The sequence below is a fragment of the Eumetopias jubatus genome, unplaced genomic scaffold (assembly GCF_037043125.1).
Source record: "Eumetopias jubatus isolate StellerSeaLion01/CBP00866 unplaced genomic scaffold, mEumJub1_p1.0 scaffold_2, whole genome shotgun sequence".
Taxonomy (NCBI): Eukaryota; Metazoa; Chordata; class Mammalia; order Carnivora; family Otariidae; genus Eumetopias; species Eumetopias jubatus.
In genome coordinates, this window is record NW_028274808.1 from 188,140,428 (window position 1) to 188,160,091 (window position 19,664).

The 19,664-nt window shown below is 39.3% G+C and overlaps 1 pseudogene; it reads left to right on the forward strand.

Annotated features, from left to right (window-relative positions):
* LOC148164932 (transforming protein RhoA-like) overlaps positions 1 to 19,664 on the forward strand; it is a 57,598-nt pseudogene that overhangs the window by 23,867 nt on the left and 14,067 nt on the right.

Below are 19,664 nucleotides of genomic sequence, written 5' to 3' on the forward strand. Positions count from 1 at the left end.
GACACAGTTTGCTTTTGAGAACAATCAGAAAGATCAGGTTTTAGTTGGGAGACACAATCTTGCAGAAAGTTAATAAGCTAAACACTTCACGGTGTGAGGGATGCCAGGAGATGCCATGGTGTGAGAGTTGCTGACCCTAACATTATTCTTCCTTCGACAAACCTCCAGGCATTGAGTACGTGGATTCACTATGTATTTCTACATGATCTGGTGGTGTCATTTATATTTGTACATAGATTTTTCCATATGTGATTGATGCACCAAACTTGAAAGGAGGGGGAGAACGGAGGCAGAAATCTTGATGTGGGTCAATGGACAAATAATTTCATGTGAACACAAAACAGAATCCAGGTCAGATGTATAGTGAAACTTGCCCTGAAGCAGTCAAGTGCCTTAAATTCTACTCTGCTTTGTCTGTATACAAAGAGCCCCCATATTTGACAGACACAACAGAAGGGAGCAAATGAACTTAACATTATCCACTTCAATGGGTCCCAAATGCCAGTAAGTAGATGGGTAAAGGCTATGACAAAGTTCTCACCACACCAAGGAAAAGAAATAGACAATAAAGAGGACAGAGTGAGGTTTTCAGAAACTAAATGACTCATCTTAATTCTGAAATTATGCCCTCTGTATTTTACTAGTGTTAAAATATCTTCTCCTTTATAGCATGATGGTAGGAGCAAAAATATTACAGTTCTGTTTGGTTTTCTTTTTCTTTTTCTTTTTTTTAACCTGGAAAAATTAAAAAGAAAATAGCAACTTTCTAACAAATATAATTAAAAACATGTATCATTTTATGAAATAACAATGGAGAATAAGGTAATAAATGCCTGTTTCCTCAAACCTTTAATTAATGATCAACAAGGTATCATTTGGTAGAGTTCTGTGTTTTTACATAATTAAGCAGCTCAGATAAAGCCAGAGTACCCCTGACCTCCCATCTCAGTGGCCTACAATTCTAGGTAGTAGGAGCGGGACTAGATGTCTGTGTCCTGGTTCCCTTCCACTATTTGTAATCAGAGAAGCCCTTGGACAAGGGGTAAATAATGCTCCAAAGAAATATCTCATGTGTGGATGTTTGGAGGGAATGCGAAGGACCTGAACAAGAAGTGAGAATAAGTTACAAAATTGAGCGTTTACATCATAAATTGTAGTCTCTATTCCACTAGGGTCTTACAGTTCCCAAATCTTTGACAGAGCAGCTAAAGCTCCAAATTTTCACATTCCTTTGACACTGTAAATGTCATACATAAATCCCATTGTTATTGGAACAAAGTACAACACAGTTAAAACAATTTTGGAATCTGGTCACTTCTACTCAATAGCATACATGACGTTGGGTAAATTCATTACCATTTTTAAGCCTCCATTTCCTCTTTAAAATGAGGACTATAATACCTACCAAAAAATTAAATTTATTGTTGAAGGGCTAAATGAAATCATATAAGTAAAGCATTTAGCACTGGGCTAACGATTATTACCAATTATTGCTGTTACTATGGGCTTTTCTTCTACACGCTAATCCTGAAGGTTCTGAGTCTATTGCATCCTTCAACTGCTGGGTTCTTCTCCCCAGCTGCCATCAAGACTTCCTAACACACACCAGTTGCCAGGAATCTTTCCTAAACCCTCAACCCAGAGTGTTGATTTTCTTATGTGTAAATCTTATAACCAAAATGGATGTAATCTGCATATATGGTGGATGACTCTCTGGACTGAGATCGATTTGGGAGGTCAAGGCATAAGCAATTTAATATATCACGCAAGAGATAAATATATGAATATCCAATATGCAAGATGCCGTATACAAAAGAAACAGAAAATCTCTGAAAGCATTTCATGATACGGGTCAGATAAATGGTATGAGAAATGTACTTTGGTTTCAACAGATACTAAGAGTCTAGAAGGACTGTGAAAAATTTTGTAGTGAGGAGTCCAATGCTTGGCCATGAGGGAGCGGTAGAATTTGGTTTGGCTGAGATGAAGAGGGTTACATGAGTAAAGTCAATGAATAAAGGACTTGGAGTAACCCAGAGAAACTGGAGTAGTACAAAGTGATTACAAATAAATCTAGATTTTATGTAGTTAGATTGAGGCCAGCAAGTGGAAATATCAAAGTTCCCAACCACCCAGTACTTCTGGGAAGGTGCCATTTGGCAGAAATTTCCTCAACTCTGTGAAATATTTCACACCCACCTCTATTAGTTCCCCTTAGGGCATTTGTAGTATTCTTTTTCAACTTTTTAACTTGAGGATTTATTGGGTTTCCTTTTCTTCCTCCTCAAACTTGGCTTCTCATGATTTTTTGCTTTTCTCTTTCCTGTTAGTCTCTGACCTGCCTACCACCCTCTCCCAATATAACACTTCCTTGGAACATTTGAACTATGCCCAGTATGAGACCTCTTCCTCTTTCTCTAGATGCAGACAAGACAAAAACTCTGTCTCTGACACCATCAAACCTGTTCCCAGACCTGTGTAAGAACCTGTGCCTGCCTGGCCACAAAATGGAGGTGTTAACCTCCAAGTAGAAGGAAGCCATTGAAGGTTGTGGAGGGGGAGGGGGAAATTATGTCAGAAAACAGTTGTTGATCTTTTTGTGTCAGTGGGATTTCAGACACCAGAATCTGGTGGCCATCTAGAAAAGTTAAGGTATTGCAAACATCACGAACCAGGTCAATAAAAATTTAGCTCAGTCACTATGATGCTAAAACAATCATTATGTATCATTCTGTGTGTGTACCATTCACTCAGACACCAGCCAGCTCTCTGCCTTTAAAAAAAAAAATGTTTTCTGCATTCATCAGTATTTCATATTCTTGTAAGGTGCGGGTCTCACACAAATGTTAACTTGGAGCCAATTTAATGTTATGCCTCTCACCTGTAGCAGCTTCCCACTGTGCAGCCCACTCAGCTACATTCCCTACTTGACACAGAGAGAGAGCCCTATAATAAACTAAAAAATAAACAAGTACTGTGAAAATCTATGTGAAGTACCATTCAAAGTTGGCAGCTCACCTGTGAAGGTTTGAGGCCCATTTGCATACCATGACATTCCAGGGGTAAGGCACCGGTATGGAATCTAAAAAGTAACCTCATACTTGGGACGTGAACTCCGCAAAAGCACAGTACCCATAATTACTCATCCAGCCTCAGGTTAAATACTCAATTTGTAAAAAGTGTTTTTTTTTTCTTGTGTTGATTCAAAGTCTGCTGTTATCCACTGGTCCTAATCTTATTTTTCAGAATTAACAGAATAAATCATACTCAGATGCAGACATCGAGTAAGGACTTTTGTGCCAGCGATTTATTATGGAGGTGCTCCCTGGAGAACTTGTCAGGGAGTGGGGAACAGAGGACAGAAAAAGGGAAGATGCCAGTAAAGTTGCAATGACAAAGTCCCTTGGAAGGTAGCTTTAGCCTCACTCTGCAAGGGAGATCTCTAGACTATAAACTACACCTCCCAACTCTGTCCCTACTTGGGGAAAGGAAGCTGTTCTTTCTTGCACCAACATGAATTAGTCACTGATGAATGACATTGACTCTGAGGACCTAAACGTTCTTCACTTCTGTCCTTCTGTGTCTGTGAGCAAAGCAGCTCAGCAGCCTGAGAACGGTCCTCCGAAAGATTTCAGGTGCAAGTCTTTGAAAAACAAAGAATATGGAAGCCAGGAGCAGAGATCGCAAAAATGGTAAAGGGATCTAAGCACATTACAGTGGAGACCAAGAGCCCATGACATCCTTCTTCCTTGTGAGAGCCCTTCATGCTGCTGTAGGCAGCCCTCCAAGCCTCCTTGTCTTTCCACTAAACCTCCCTAGTTCTTTTAACCCCAAGTTTGTACCCAAACCTTGTGAGAATTGAGTAATCCTGAGTTGTTACTGGTCTATCATCTCTCGAAGAAAGTGGAACTCTAGGAAGGTTTACCTGGCTGGGGAAAGATACTGAGGTGAGCCTCTCCGACAGCAACGGTTAAGTAATAATGTAATGTATTGTGATTAACATAATTAAAAAAAAAGAAATTCATTTAAAAAAAGGGTTGGATATTAATTTCTGTAATTCTCCGTATGTCAACTGCCAACAGAAATGATGGTGGCAAAGGATTTTCTGAGAGGCCCACCAGCCAGTCCCTGTCCCCTCCAGGGAAGCAACCAAACCCCACACTGGTTTCATTTAAAGACCCGAAGTTTCAGCTACGATTTTCGACTTAGCCATGTTTATAAAAACAGCAACTTAGAGCTTGAGGAGATTTTGACACCAAAAATTGTTTAAATTTTAGAGGCTGAAAAGTGCATTTCTAGCCTTTGGAAAGGTCACCCTTCCTGTTTTCAGGTTTATGAGCCGCAATGTTTATGGTGGCTTGGTTTCAACTCTGTTTCTTTCGACTGCAGGGCATTTCTGTGTAAATGTCACTTTCTCCAGCCAGCACCCTGCGAGGTTGGCTTAAGGAGGGCTTATATGTAGCTATCAGAGGCTCTGTTCCCAAGGGCAAGGGTTGGTTTGGGTTGTTTTTTTTTCCCCCCCGGGTATTTTAATTGATCTTCTTGTTCATTTAGCACTGTTTGCAGAAGGATCTATAGTCATAAAAAAAAAGAGGATCTCTAAAACACCAACAAAACCAGAACAAACAAGCCAACAAATACAAAATAGTATCACAACACTATGCCTACACTAGGTTTGAAGGTTGATAATTAATCATATTCCCCAAACTGGAGTTTGAAGTTTGGTAATTAAGCATATTCTTCCCTCCTCATGTTTAGAAACAATCAGAAATAGAACTAGGAGTCACAGGCAGAGAACAAAGTATTTGCTTTTGCAGAAGAGGATGAGATTAGCATGGCTTGAACCCATAGACAGTGGGTTGCCTGATTCCTCTTCCCCTGTTGTACTCAACAGAGCAACAGGGCTGTGTCTGGTCTCTTCTGCAGGGATAGCCCAGTCACCAAAGCAGAATAGTTTGGGGGGTGGGGTGGGCAGGGGAAGAGAAAGAAACGAAAACAGGAGCCAGGACACTCTGGTTTGGGCGCTACAGGTTTACGACCTTAAATAAGCTGGTTATTCTCAGCCTTGGGCTCCTCACTCATAAAACGAGTGCTGAGAATTAAATGAGATGATGTGTATAAGGTATTTTGCACAGTTCCTGGCACATAATGAGTATTCCATAATGAGTATCTCCTGTTACTAAGAATATTATTTTATTCCTACCTTCAACCCAAAGAGTCTTAGGATTTAGGAGCTTTTTCCTGCCCATTCTTCTCCTGTTGTAAATGCTGACACAGCCACAAATTTTCCTTCGCATTCGAGGCCCCATAGAGAGGATCAGATACAATTCTAGGGCTGCTCCAGAGAAATCGTTTTGACATCACCTGGTCCATGCAACATTTAATGAATACCCGTGTCCTACTAAGCACAGAATTGGGCACAGAGAAGAGCTGGAATTTGGAAGGAGATTTTCCACAGAAACAGGATTGGGGAGGGAAGCAGGGAGGTCGTGGTTTCTTGATCTCATTTGCTAACAATGTTTATGTGGCAAAGTATCAAGTTCCCAACAGCCAATAAGCAAATAAAACTTTAAGACCTGAGAGCATCCTATGTTCACAGAATATGCCAACACAAACCGGATTATACATTTCAACATGCTATTCAATATAATACAGTGGTTCACTTCTTTGTATCCATATTATAATAGAAGTTTCAAAATCTCTAGGTCATGAAAGTAGTTCCCAAGCCTTACCAAGCCCTGAGGAAGGAAATAAACACTTCTTTAATCTTTCCTAAAGTTAGTAAAGCAGACAGAGGGGCACCACACAAAATGACCCCCATATACTACTCCTTAACAAGTTACTTGTGAATGATTAATGGTTGGTCAGCAGCAAAATCTTCAAAACAAAGACAGAACATGAAATACGAAGGCTCTCTACTCAGAAAAGTCATTACACTTTGCAAAGATCATATTTAAATACATTTTTTTTTAACATTTAGCTCCTACTTAACAGTCATGGATACCCTTTCCATCATGGCAAATGTATATACATTAAATTATAGCCTCTTCTTTTCTATTATGGTTTATGTAATTAACCAGAGCAGAGGTAATGTGGAAATATTGGGATTGCAGTAATTGAGAGACTAACAATTAGCACTGATAAAATTTATAGTGCATAATATCTTTATAAACTCCAAAAGAATTGTATTTCATGAGAGTACATCTACATATCAAGTTTATACCTTTAGTAGTAAAATCAATATGGTCATCCTCTACAGAGGTTTACTTTAACACACTGGGCACCTATGGGGTAACTTAATCACAAGTCGGACTTGTGGAAATGCTAGTAATTATTTATTTATTTACTCATTAATCACAGAAGAATTTTTTGAGCACCTACAATGTGCCAGTTGTGTGAGAAACAGATGTGATTAACACAGAGAGGATCTCCTCCTTCTTATAGTTTAGAATCTAGCCGTAAGCATAGCTTTGAGTCCAATTGTGAATCTCACAATTCCTATAAACAGAAGACCTGCCACTTTATTGCGTGTGATAGCAACTCAGTCTGCATACAGATACAATTAATTTGTATTTTACTAACATCCATAATAAAAGCAATTATCTTGCTTCCTAACTCTCAATACATTTTAGGCAGACAATGAGAAATTCCCACCATTGTTCAAAACTATAAAACAAATAACAGTACTTGCTACCATCCATTAAACACTTCCTTCCTGCCAAGCAATGCTTGACTTATTTTAATACATTTAACCTTCACAATCATAGGAGGTAGTTGCCCTTTTTATCCCCATTTTTAGATGAGAGAACTATGACCCAGAGAGGATTCAGTAACTTGCTAGGATCACTCTCCTGGTAAGAAGCAGAGAAGGGACTAGAATACACAGTCTCTCAAGTCAGAAGTCATGGTTTTGAACACAGCAAGGCACCAACTCTCCAGCAGAGGATGCTCTCTTGGCATACCATTGTCTTCCTATTTTAGCAATCCTTGAAAGATGCATTGGGGGGCTATATGAAAGTATATCTTTTGGTGATAATTATTGTGTCCAGTTTTCCATGAAATAAGAAATGTTTTGAGTCCCGTACACAAAGGCCAAGTGGAGTAAAGATATTGCTAATGTTATGTGGTAACCTTTCTTTGTCCTGATAGCAAACTCAGTTTTTAATAAAAATAACTGATGTAGCAGAAGAACCAGGGATAAATTTTAGGCCAGACTTTCCTGTCAAAACTATCATTTGGTGAGAAAAACAGCCATTTCCATCATACTCATCAATAGCAATTACTCTACATTAAGACAGAACTAAGAGAGATTAAATGGTTTGGAATGTCTCTATTCCAAGAAAACTTTATTAAGAGAAAAAGAGCGTGGCTATTCAAGCTTCTGTCTGCAGACCTGGGTCATGTGAATCATTGATGTTTGTGTGAGGCCACACGGAAACATTCTGAACTCAGCTGGAAAAACTAGGTAACAGATTTGGCACCACAACTTAACCTTTTGACCTTGAGAAAACCAGTCACTTAATTGTCATGAGCCGCAGTTTATCTGTAAATTGGGATACTCTCTACACAAACAACCACACAGAAGGATTTTTGAAAAAGTAAAAAGACAATGGATGTGAAAATGCTTTATGCACTCTACATAGATTCCGTTTAATTCAATGCACAAACATTTGTTGAGTACTTTCTATGGGACAGGGATTGTGGTGAGCCCTGAGGTTACAAGATCAATGGGATCTATTCCAAAATTTTAAAGTTATCATTATCATTATCATTATCACTAGCATATTAGTTTTAAGTCATGCTTATGGCACAAAAGAGTTGGATTTTGTGTGTAATATATACAATTTATAGTACATTTGGACCCCTTGTTTCATAAATATTTACTGTTAGTGTATGTTCATTTTTTAGGACATAAGGCATAATTTTACACTTTTAAATTATTGTTGTGGCTTTGTGTTTTTATGACATACTAATCACCGTTTCTGTGATTTATTTGTTGACAAATCCTTGGTTGAAAATATATGTGTCAATTATAATATTGTTTCCATAAGAAGCACATTCCACTTCATAACATGTGTTTTAGGAATACATTATACCCTAACTTGGAGGCTATATTTTAAGTTCATTTTTCAAATCAACACAGTAAGAGCCTAAAACAATGGATATTTTCTCAAATAAACCAAAGTATGATATCTAAAGCAAATACGGAAAAGCACTAAATATTCTTCTTAATTCTACAGGTCTTGGCTCTGAGGTTTATTTATGATGATCAAATATGCATTTTCCCCTTTTCTCCAAGTGAGAAATTCTCCATTAGTTATTCACTTATTTACCATTCATTTAACAAGCTTTTATTGCAAAGTCACTGCGCTATAGGGATAAGAACAATGAAAAAAATACCAAAGGAATGAATGATAATGGCCCTCACCCTTGAAGATCTCCCAGACATAAGGTCAGGATGCAGTAGCAAGGATAACACTTCTGAAAAACAGAAAAAGCCTCCTCTCTGGCAGAGACACCATATCAGCCCTGGAATGCCAACCCCCAGACAACACATTTAAGTAGAAAAATAAAAATCCTAATTGGCTTGAGTCACTTTCTGGAAAGTCCCTGTTATTCATAGCTGGATGTAATTCCGAACACATAAAGATCTCTGACTCATGTGGAGACCAAAAAAGGGAGTTTTTTTTTCCCCCCATCTGGGCAGAAGCAGAGGTAGAAAGGGACTCAGGTGAACGGATGATAAGAAGCTGGGGAACACCACCCAGAGCACTGGAGACTTTGCAGAGAAATGTCTAAGGAGGCGTAAGATCTGCCTAAAAGCACATATGGAGAAAAACATCTCAGGCAGAAGTAATGGCAGAAGCAAAGGCACGGAAGTTAGGAAAGAACAAGGCATATCCAGGAGCAGCAAGTGTCTCTGGTGTAACTGGGATGTAGGGAGTTCAAGGGGGACCTGGAGTGCAGAAGACAGAGCAGGTTTATGAATCACCGGAAATGCCATGCCAAGGGCTTGGGACTCCACCCACCAGGCACAGACAGACCTCAAGTGGTTGGATGCAGTTCGCTAAACCACACTATGTCCCTCTGATTGGCATGGACGGCCTCGTTTGGATATTTCTCCAGGATTAGAGAGAACCAAACACTGTGGAAAAGGGAAAGCTTGGGACTGTGGCTACTGGAAAAGCTTATTAAGGAATGGCACAGGACCCACCACACAAACTAACCGCAGAGCGGCACCTGCCATTAGCCAGCCTTTCCAGAGGCTGTCCGTGATGCTGCACTTCAATGTCTCTAGGTAAACAATTAGTTCCTTTTCCGAATGTGATATCAATCAAATGCACATGGTCATTCCCTAGGGGGCAATTTATGCACACAAGTCTCTGCTCTGCTGGGAGGCCAGCATTATTGTCTATGGAAAATGGAGTCCTTGAATTTTTGTTATTTTATGTGCTTTCCCTGTATTGACTTTTATTTTGGAATTTCTGTCAATCTCCTTCAAATAAAATGAAATTTAGCAAACATTTCTTGAGCACCTACTGTATGCCAAGCACTATGCTAGAAACACAGAGAATTTCAACTTTATGGTAATAGAAGTGGACATAATGTTTAGATTAGTACAGTATAGTTGGGGATGAGACAAGGTAAATAGGGTTGCCAAGTTTAACAAACCAAAGCTCAGGATGCCCAGCTAACTTTTAATTTCAGATAAACCATGTATTGTTTTTATTATAAGTATTTTATATAAGTATTATAAGTCTTTAAGTCCCAAAGGGATGTTGTAATAGTAACTTCTATTATTGAGTGCTTATTCAGTGAGAATACCCAGGTACAACGAAACTGATTGCTTACATCCTGCACCCACTTTGATTTGGGGGGGTGCTCATACTACAATTGTAAAACATTTTGAGTATCATTCACTATTTACCCTTTGCATACATCGTCTAATCACCACAGGGACACCCTCAAAGGAAAACAACTGTACTTAGCATTATACCTTTTAATAATGTAAAAAAAGCTGATGATACCCAAATTACAAACTGAACTGGCCCTTCCCATGCTTCGCTATTTGGTTTTGAGGCGTGTTTAGATGAAACCCAGTGAATCCTCTGGACAAGGCCTGTGGCCAGGCAGGGAACTAGAACTACTATGAGTTATAAGGGATGGGGCAAATGTGGGTGGAACAAGGCCACATCAGGCCAGGAAGATAAATGGGTTGCAGACCAGATGGGCAGCAGCGGGGCACAATCCAGACAAGTAGTCAATGAGCAGAAAGACAGGCATGCAAGAGAAGGAGGGAGGGCAAAGCCAGGCAAGGAAGCCAGGCAGGGGCTGCTCAGGGTCCAAAGCGAAGAGCTGGGACTGTCAGCTGATGGAGGCCCAGGTCCAAGACTGAGTGTGAGGAGTACAAGCCAGTTCCTGGAAAGGATCAAACAGGCAAAGGGGAGGTTTCAGGTTTGGAGGGTCCTGGCTTCCTATGCACATGGAAAAAGTTTTAGACAGAAGCCAAAGTGTGTTTGCTTGTTATTTTTATAGGTATGATATAAAATGGGAATTTATATGGAATTGAAGATTTTTTTAATTGGAATTCATATATTCAATTACCAAATAGTGGTTGAGTGTATCTATGTGTCAGGCCATGTCCAGCGACAGACAACAGGGATATAATCATCATTATTATCATCATCTACAAATAACAGCCAATATTTTTGAATGCTTACAATATGCCTAGTTATCTTCCATGTTCTTTGCATATATGAATTTATTTTATTCTCACAGCAATCCTATGAGGCAATTTCTATCATTACCCCCAATTTACCTATGAAGAAACTGAGGCCAGGAGGGGCACACTGTGACTTGCTTGTGGTTACACGTGGTTTGGAATTAGCAAATTAGGATTTAAATCCAAAAATCAGGATGCAGAACTCATGTTCCAATCCACTGTACTGTGTACCTCTTAAATGATCACTAGCCTCCACCTCTGCCCCCAGTGAGCTCCCAGAACAGAGATGACATACTTGTAAACAGCTAAGCACAGCACACTAATATCACACAGGCTATCAGACAGCAAACATAAAAAGTTTTGGTAATCCAGAGAGGAAGGCCAATTGAGGTCTGTGGATGTTTCTCAAAAGAGACAACATTTTTAGCTGTATCTGAAATGATGTGTGGGATTTTGCCCTTCGGCTAGGAGCTTTCTGGACAGAAGGAATGAAATGATAAAGACTCCTGGAAGGGGTGTTTGGGAAGGTTAAGTTATTCCAAGGGGCTGGAACACTGGGCACACTGAGGAAAGTGGCAGGTGTCAAGGATGCACAGGTAGAGTTAGGTTCACTTCTGCGTGCCCCTATAAAGTGTGGACCCCGTAAGAGAAACTCTAGGGAACCATCCTGGGTTGTAACAGGGAAGTGACACCATAAAATCCAGGAACAGTGTGGAAATGGATCTAGTGATGGAAAACAGAGACAGGTTCTGGGTGAAACCAGAATGAGCCCCAACATGTCAATGAAGTACTAAAACACATCCAGTCTCAGGACAGGCAGCCCAAGGCAGCCCCAGCTCTCTGAGAAGCAGAAATATAGAGAGAGGCTGGAAATCAAGCTGGGCTGACAGGTAATATTGATACTAATAAAAAACCCATTCTTTTTTGGCTTTTACCAAGTGTCAGGTAGTACTCTAGGTGTTTCACACCTATGAATTCTTTAAAGCTGCACGACATCCCCATTTTGGAAATGAGGAAACAGAGAAGTTAAGTAATTTGCCCAGCGTCATACGGGTGGGTAATTGGTTGGGGAACTTAGCTTCAAACCCAAGCAGCAGGATACCACAGTCCATGTTCTTAGTATACTCCACTGCCTACAGCCTATGTTGCCTCTAATATATACAATGGAAAATAGCTAATTATAACTGTAAAACTTTCAGGACCCAGAAAAGTTATTATGCTTCCAGTATGGCATAGTAAAGGAACTGGGTTAAATCAGCAGCTGGAGTGTTGAGATAAGAAGGAAGAAATAAAACTTCTTCCTCTTGATCCCCTTGGTGGAAATGAGGCAACCTTCTAACTGTGGCTTCTCAATTAGGATGCAGACACTGACCACAGAGTCTTATCTCAGCACCAATAAAGGACTGGGTTCAATTTTACCTCCACTATTGTAAAACTGTGGGCAAATTTTTTTTTTCTGGTTTTTAATTCGGGCCTTCGTTTTCCCTTCTGTAAAATGTGAGTGATGATAACTACCTTGTAAAGTTGTTGAAAGGATTAAAGAGGTCGTATGTGGAGAGCACTCAGCCTATGGTGAGTTCTCAATAAACATTATGGGTGATCATAATGATGGTGAAGATGTGATGAGTTCCCTGTCTCAGGAAACAAATGGGCCATTTCAAGAGACATGGAGTTGTCCTTTCCAACTCTTGGATTTGAGATTCATTCCAAGATAAGGCCAAAGCCATGCAGGGGAATTTTTGTGATACCATCCCATGCACCTGATGTGTGATGATCTTTACTCAGGTTCAGTGCCACAACAGTTGAAAGAGCAGCCAGAAAAAAAATTGCTGGAGCTCCATATGACAATGTGGAAACTTCAGGGAACAAAGAGAAATTATTGTGAAGACTTCTAACAATGAACTGCTAATGAATAACATCCCTAGAATCTAAGTTCCCAATGCCTCCACTCATTCCTTATCAAATATTAGCAGATATGTCTCCTGGGGAAGGTTTCCTCCATAGGAACAGATCTCCGATACTACCCCATTGGACAATTAGAAAACCAGGACCAGTGTTATAGGCGTTACTTTATCCACATTAGGAATGAATCCGTTTTGGCATCCTAAAACAGGGCGCTGTTTGTATTTATTGGAGTTCAGCTAGAAATCCAAGTTAGATCAGGTGAATTAAGCCTTAAGTAAACTTACAAAACTTATATGCATAGATATTTTCTTTTAATTTTTTGTTCAAGTTTTGCTTTTTGCTCGTTGTCCCCTGCATTTAAAAATATAATAAATATAATCACTTGTAGCGACATCCTGAAGATCCACAAAGGCTTATAATTAAAGCCCTTGAAATAATTACCACTGACCTAAAGAAAAGTTTTTAAAAATTGGTTGAAAGCAATTATACAAGGCAGATAAATGCCTCTTGCCACATTACAACACTTGAAGTCCACCCCAGAGCCTGAGGGCAAGCCTGAAATGTTCCAAAGTAAAGATACTGGAAGTCCCTTCTACTTGCAAAAGATGCAAAATGGAATGAGGAGACCAGGATTTGAGTCCTAGTTTTGGTATTCATTTGTTTTAGGACGAGGGTAAGTCACTTACCGCCCTGGGCTTCACTTTCGTCAGTTATAAGATGGAGTAGTGGTATTGTATGGTTACTCAGGGCTTGCAGGCTTACTGAATACAGAAAGAGACATACACTCTACTTACATCGAGATGTCATGTCTTGAGTAGTGGTCAAGAGCAGGGACTATGGCGCTACACTGCCAAGTTTCCATCCCAGTGTTGCAGTGGGACCTCAGGCTCATCACTTAGACTTTTGGTGTCTCATTCCCCTCCCCCTTTGTAAAACTGGGACAGTGATGATAATGCCTTCCTCATAGGGTTGTTGGGAAAACTGAATGAATTAACACTTTGGCACAAAACAGTTTTTAACACCATGGCTATGCTCATCTTAAAAGCTCTATATAAGAATTCCCTGACGCCAGCCACTGGGTTCAATCCTTTATTTAAATTTTATCATCCAAACCACACAGCCCTCCTGTAAAACTGCTATTCTTATCCCTTAGGGTTCAGTACCCTGCCAAGAGCTATGCAACTGGTAAGGGCCAAGGTGGCATTTGAACCACGCAATGAAGAAACCCCTTCAACACACTCCTCTCAGAGCTCTGCCCTTGTCACCTTGTTCCGCCTCATCAACTGCCTCTCCCCCCTTGCCTGTGATGCTTCAGGCCCCTTCACATTGTTTAAGCTTCTCAAACATGCTCAGCCGGTTTCACCACAGGGCCCTGGCATATTCTGTTCTGGTGGCCTTGTCTGTCCTTACTTCTTGCTCTTTGGGTAGCTGGATCCTTCTGATTCTTCAGACCCTGGCTTAAAATATGTTAAAAAGATCCTCCCTGAACACACTATGTTCGTGGCTTCCCTACCAGCCTTCTAAATCCCACACACTTTTCAGTCACCAAACCCTATTCATTGTTTGCAGTGCATGTATTATCTGAAATTATATATTCACTTGTTTGTTTATCTGGTTCCTGTCTCTCTCCTTTTGTAAATTATACTTCATTAAGGCGGGGACAATAACTGTTTTCATGCAGTTCCCATAACATTTCTGGGGAAAACTGACCAGGCAATTCTCAGATTTATAGAAAACAATAAACAGATAATAGTGGCAATGATAATTTATTTTATAAGTAAGGTGAAATAAAAAGGAAACTAGCCATGCTTGCCACATATTAAGAAATATTACACAGCTACAATCATTAAGGTATTTAAATAGAATAAGCCTGAAACAATTGCTAGTAAATGTAGTATTAATATATGATAAAATAAGTATCACATTCAACAGATAAATGGATACTCAACAAGTACTATTAAAGAATATTTCATCATAAGGAAAAAAAATTTTGGTGTTTTACTACATACCATAAAATAGAACAAAGTCCAGATTAATTTATCTGCCAAATGCTAAATAAAGAAATAAATCTAGTGGGTAATACTTCAAAGATCTTAAAGATCTTATGATAAAGAAAAACTTTCTAAACTTAACTGTAGTGAATGAAAAAGACATCTCTACATCAAACATAATCCTGTAAAACTTTCAATGAAAATTACTTACCAAGAAAACTAACTATAAGAAACATGCTGACAAGATAGTATTCTTAATCTATACAGAATGTTTACAAATCAATTTAAGAAAAATCACTCAAATCCCAAAACAAAAGTAGGCAAAGGAAATTAGCAAATAATACACATAAGCAAAATAACAAATATGGACATATGGAAAAAAATGATAAGCCTCCCTAATAATCAAGCAAATGTGAATTTAATGGCTAATATTTTTTAAGCATTAAAGTAGCAAAGAGTTTTTTTCAAAGATAATCTGAATGTTGGCAAAGATGCATTATAGGCACCCATAATGATAAGGAAGGCTAAATTGGCATACCACATATATTTTGAAATGGAATTCCTAAATTCTCCTAAAAATTGCCCACACCAACATTCTCCTATAATTCGGGCTGCATCTATCGAAACACCATGAGTGCAGACCAATAACAGCAACATCCCTGCACCACATAACATGAAAACTCTAGATCCCCACGTCTCACGTTTGCCTTGGTTCCTTAGCACCCACTGTATCCCACTCTCTTCACCCACTGGTTTTCTTTTTCCTCCTCAGATCCACATTTTTCCTTGAGACATAGCAACAGATTTGGCTTCCTTAACTGTAACCATCAGAACTGTCTTGACATGGCTTTATCCCTGCCTTTGCCCTGGTGGCCACTCGAGCTGACTTATCAGCCTGCCATAGATTTATAAGGCAAGTACAATTGCTAGGTGGCCCTACCCCTCTTGTGTTGGTTAATTTTGTCAACTTTGCTGGGCTAAGGGATGCCCAGGATAGCTGGTAAAACATCATTTCTGAGTGTGTCTGTGAGGGTGTTTCTACAACAGATTAGAATTTGGTTCAGTAGACTGAGTAAAAAAGATCCATCCTCCCCAAGGTGGGAGGGATCATCCAATCGCTAAGGGCATGAATGGAACAGAAAGCAGAGAAAGGGAGAATCTGCTCTCTGCTTGAGCTGGGACATCCGTCCTCTCCTGCCCCCTAACATCAGCATTCTTGGTTCTCAGGCTTTTGGACTCGGACTGGGACTTATACCATCAGCTCCCCCCGTTAGCAAGCCTTCCGGCTTGGACGAGAACTGCATCATGGGCTTTTCTGGGCCTCCAGTTTGCAGATGGCAGATGGTGGAGCTTCTGAGTCTACATAATCAGGTGAGTCAACTCCCCATAATAAGTCTCTTTCTATATATCCATATCTACATCTGCATCTATATCTACATCTACATCTATATCCAATTTGTTCTGTTTCTCTGGAAAACCCCGACAAATACACCCCTTATCAGAGGCTGGAACATCTATGTATTTAATGGGCATTTCTTTGAAGCTCTGGAGTCCAGAAGCCTAAGAATTTGGATACCGTAAGTGGCAATACCAACTCAACTATAGTGAGAAGCAAATAATCCCATTGTCAGCTAGTATTCTGGTTACACAAAAGCCAAGTAGTATCTGTGAGTGCTTATGCTCAGCACTCACAGCGTTATCTAGGTGTTTGGTGTTTGGTGAATAGGTTCCAGCTCTGCCACTAAATGAAATGAACAAGTGGTAAAACTTTCTGAGCTTTATATTTCTCATCAGGAAAATGAAAAGCTCAGATAAAAGCAGAGAAGTGTGAAGGTCTCTGGTACAGAAAAAGATCATAGGTTGGAGTCAAACCCAACTAAATTTGAATGTTAACTTTGTCCCTTACTCCCTATGTGACATTGAGCAATTTTATAGAGCTTCTCTGACCTTCTGTTACCAGTACAGCTCTAAAATGTACTCCAAACATACACCATACAAATATCAAACATATACGATGCCATAAGCCATGAACGGCAGATACCAATAAATCCCAGGACCTCAGAACAATAAGGGGCTTAATCCTGGGTGGTAAAATATACCGAAATTCAGAAATGTGATTGTGACTATACATGTATGCACTCCTGTGGTATAAAAGCAGTGATACTATAGATGATAACCCCAAAAACCAAAAAGTCATATACTAAAATTTGATAAACTAGAAAAACTCTTACACTAAAATTATAGTGATCTGGGTTCTTTCTTTCCAGATGTTATCACTAACTAGACTTGTGTGTTTTCACTAAGTCATTTCTAGACATGAGTTTTCTCTTCTGTAGAGTGACAGATGAATTAGTCTATACGCTTTTCAATTTTTAAGTAACAAAAACACAACTTAAACTAGTTTAAGCATTAAAGAGAATGAATTGAACAGAAAAGACCAGGTTTAGTTTTAGTTTAGGTGTGGCAAGGAAAAAGGACTCAAATGATGTTAACTGGGGCTCCATTTTTTTCAGGTACACTCTCTCCCTGTATGAGTAAGATGGAGGCTCACAGTCCAGGACTCACTGAAAAAGTCCATTTCCCCATAGCGCTGGAGAAAAGAGAAAGATCTCAGAAAGAATTCTGATTGACTTTTCTTAAATCACGTGCCTATTGCTGAACCAATAACCTTGATGAGGGCATCGGGTGGTTGTCTGGACCTGAGTCATGTGCTCAACGTTACGGGTGGTAAAAAGGATGGAAGAGCCCACCACCAACAGAGCCACATGGAATTGGGTCCCCGGCAAAATTGGCAGGTTCTTTAACTGAAGGAAGAATCCATCTGAAGCTGGCAAAGACGGGCAGTAGTTTATATGATCTCAAGGTTTTTCACAGCTTGTGTTTTTCTATTTTCTAGTATCCTAGACCTCATTACAAATCAGTACCTGAGAAGCGAGGTAAAATCTGAAGCAAGGATCATTTAACATGACAAAAGAGCAGAAATATGATGTTTTAGGATACATGTAAATTTTGTACCAACAGATGCTTTGACAAATCACTAAGCATGTTGCTTTGTGCCTAGCATTCCACTAGGCTCTCATGGGAAGACATATGGTGCGTACGCTGGAGATGGGTGAAATAAGACACGTGTGCATAAACCACATGAAACATTCAGTAAGGCCAGAGAACATGTTTGAAGTCAAAAACCTTACCACTTAGGTATATAACTTCATACAAGTCCCTGACACCCTCTGACTTGGACCTGTAAAATGGGTGCATGAACATCAATACCTTTTCCAAAGAATGGCAAAGACCAAATGAGGTAAATGTAAAAGCATTTCAAAAATACAGTGTGGCACAGACATACTTATTTTTATAGAACAGGTTTTAAACAGGTGCTAGATTTTGTGGCACCATTTATAAACACTACAGAAATTCAGATAAAACAGAGCGCAGTGGGTAATGGTCTGGTGATAAAGGGGGTGGGAATGGCATGGGGACTGAACGGATGGATGTGGTTTGGACCCGGAGAGGAGAGACAAGTCTATTGTGACAGATGAAGTCTTGGGATTTCACCGTGAACTGACCTTCAGGAAATTCCAGCTTCCTAGTTTTCTACCTTGTGCTAATTTGCAGGCAGGTTTACAGTTTTCCTTTTACTGTTCACTGTTTCTATTTTGCTTTGAAAGCATGGACAAATTCCACAAATCTCGGTTGATGAAGAAAGCACGGTATTGGAAAATGTATGCCAGAGAGAAAAGCTCTCCAACACTTATAGAAAAGAACAGAGATTTGCCAAATAGTCTGAAAACAATTTGGAGTCTGGTATCAATAAGGTCCTGGCAAAAATCTGCCAAGAACCAAATACTGAACCTCATCCTTGGCATTTCAAGTGATGAGTGTTACATAAAGAAATTGGAACTGTTGGGCAGTGGACCCTACATTAGCTTCTTTAAGAAATAAAGTATTAAGCAGTTTTTCTTTTCTCTAGGTTCTGATATCATTCCTACTGTTCTACTCTACTGTTCAATGATTATTTATTATGCTCTCCTCTATGCCAGGAATTTGCTAGGTTCAAGGAAGACAAAGATGACAAGTCACTGTGCCTGACTTCAAGGTTCTTGTGTGTAGTGATTTAGGCTGGAATGACAATTCAAAGAAGGTGACACAAAAGAAAGTGAATTTTCAGATAGCCCATGAAGAGGCACATACAGAGACACTGCACAATTCCAGCGTGAAATAGAGCAGGATTAGACTGGAACAAACCAAGATTAACCTTCACATCTGAATCAATGAAATTATTTTTAGTGAATGGAGACTCCAAGGGGATTAAGAGGCACAAAAATTTTTTTTATATTTATTAAAGTTGCACCCATTTTATAGATGAGGATCCATAGAGCCACAAGGATTTGTGTAGAGTAACACAATTCAGAGGTGAGTTTTCTGATTCTAAATGTTGTGTCCTTTCCCTATACTTCCCTGCACTGTTCTATGTTGTTTACATATGTTTGCCTTGTCCTCTCATCATTTTGAATTTGTGAGGCAACACTGTGAATTAATTGGTCAAGGAATAATTGAACAGATTTTATTAACAAGGTACTATGCCAGACACTGGAGATACCAAGATGAAAACAACATGGTTCTTGTCGTCAATTGTGGATAAAAGGTAAACAAGTTCCTATTACATTGTAGTAAGGTATCTAAGAGCCTAGACTCTAGAAGGGTAACAGACTAAAGAAATATTCAGGAAGTAAGGATTAATAAAACTTGCTAATTGACTGGAGCTTTAATCAATTTTCTCTATTTTTCTGGTTTTTATTTCGTTTTCCACACTTGTTTTTATTATTTCCCTCCATATACTGATTGACTTTACTTTGCTCTTTTTTAGTTAACATAACTGATTATAAACCTTTCTTATTTCTAATCCGAGAATTTAAAAACTCAAAAATGAGCAAGAGACTTGAATAGACATTTCACCAAAGAAGACATGCAACTGGCCAATATACACATGAAATGATGCTCAACGTCACGACTAATTACAGAAATGCAAATCAAAACCCCAAGGA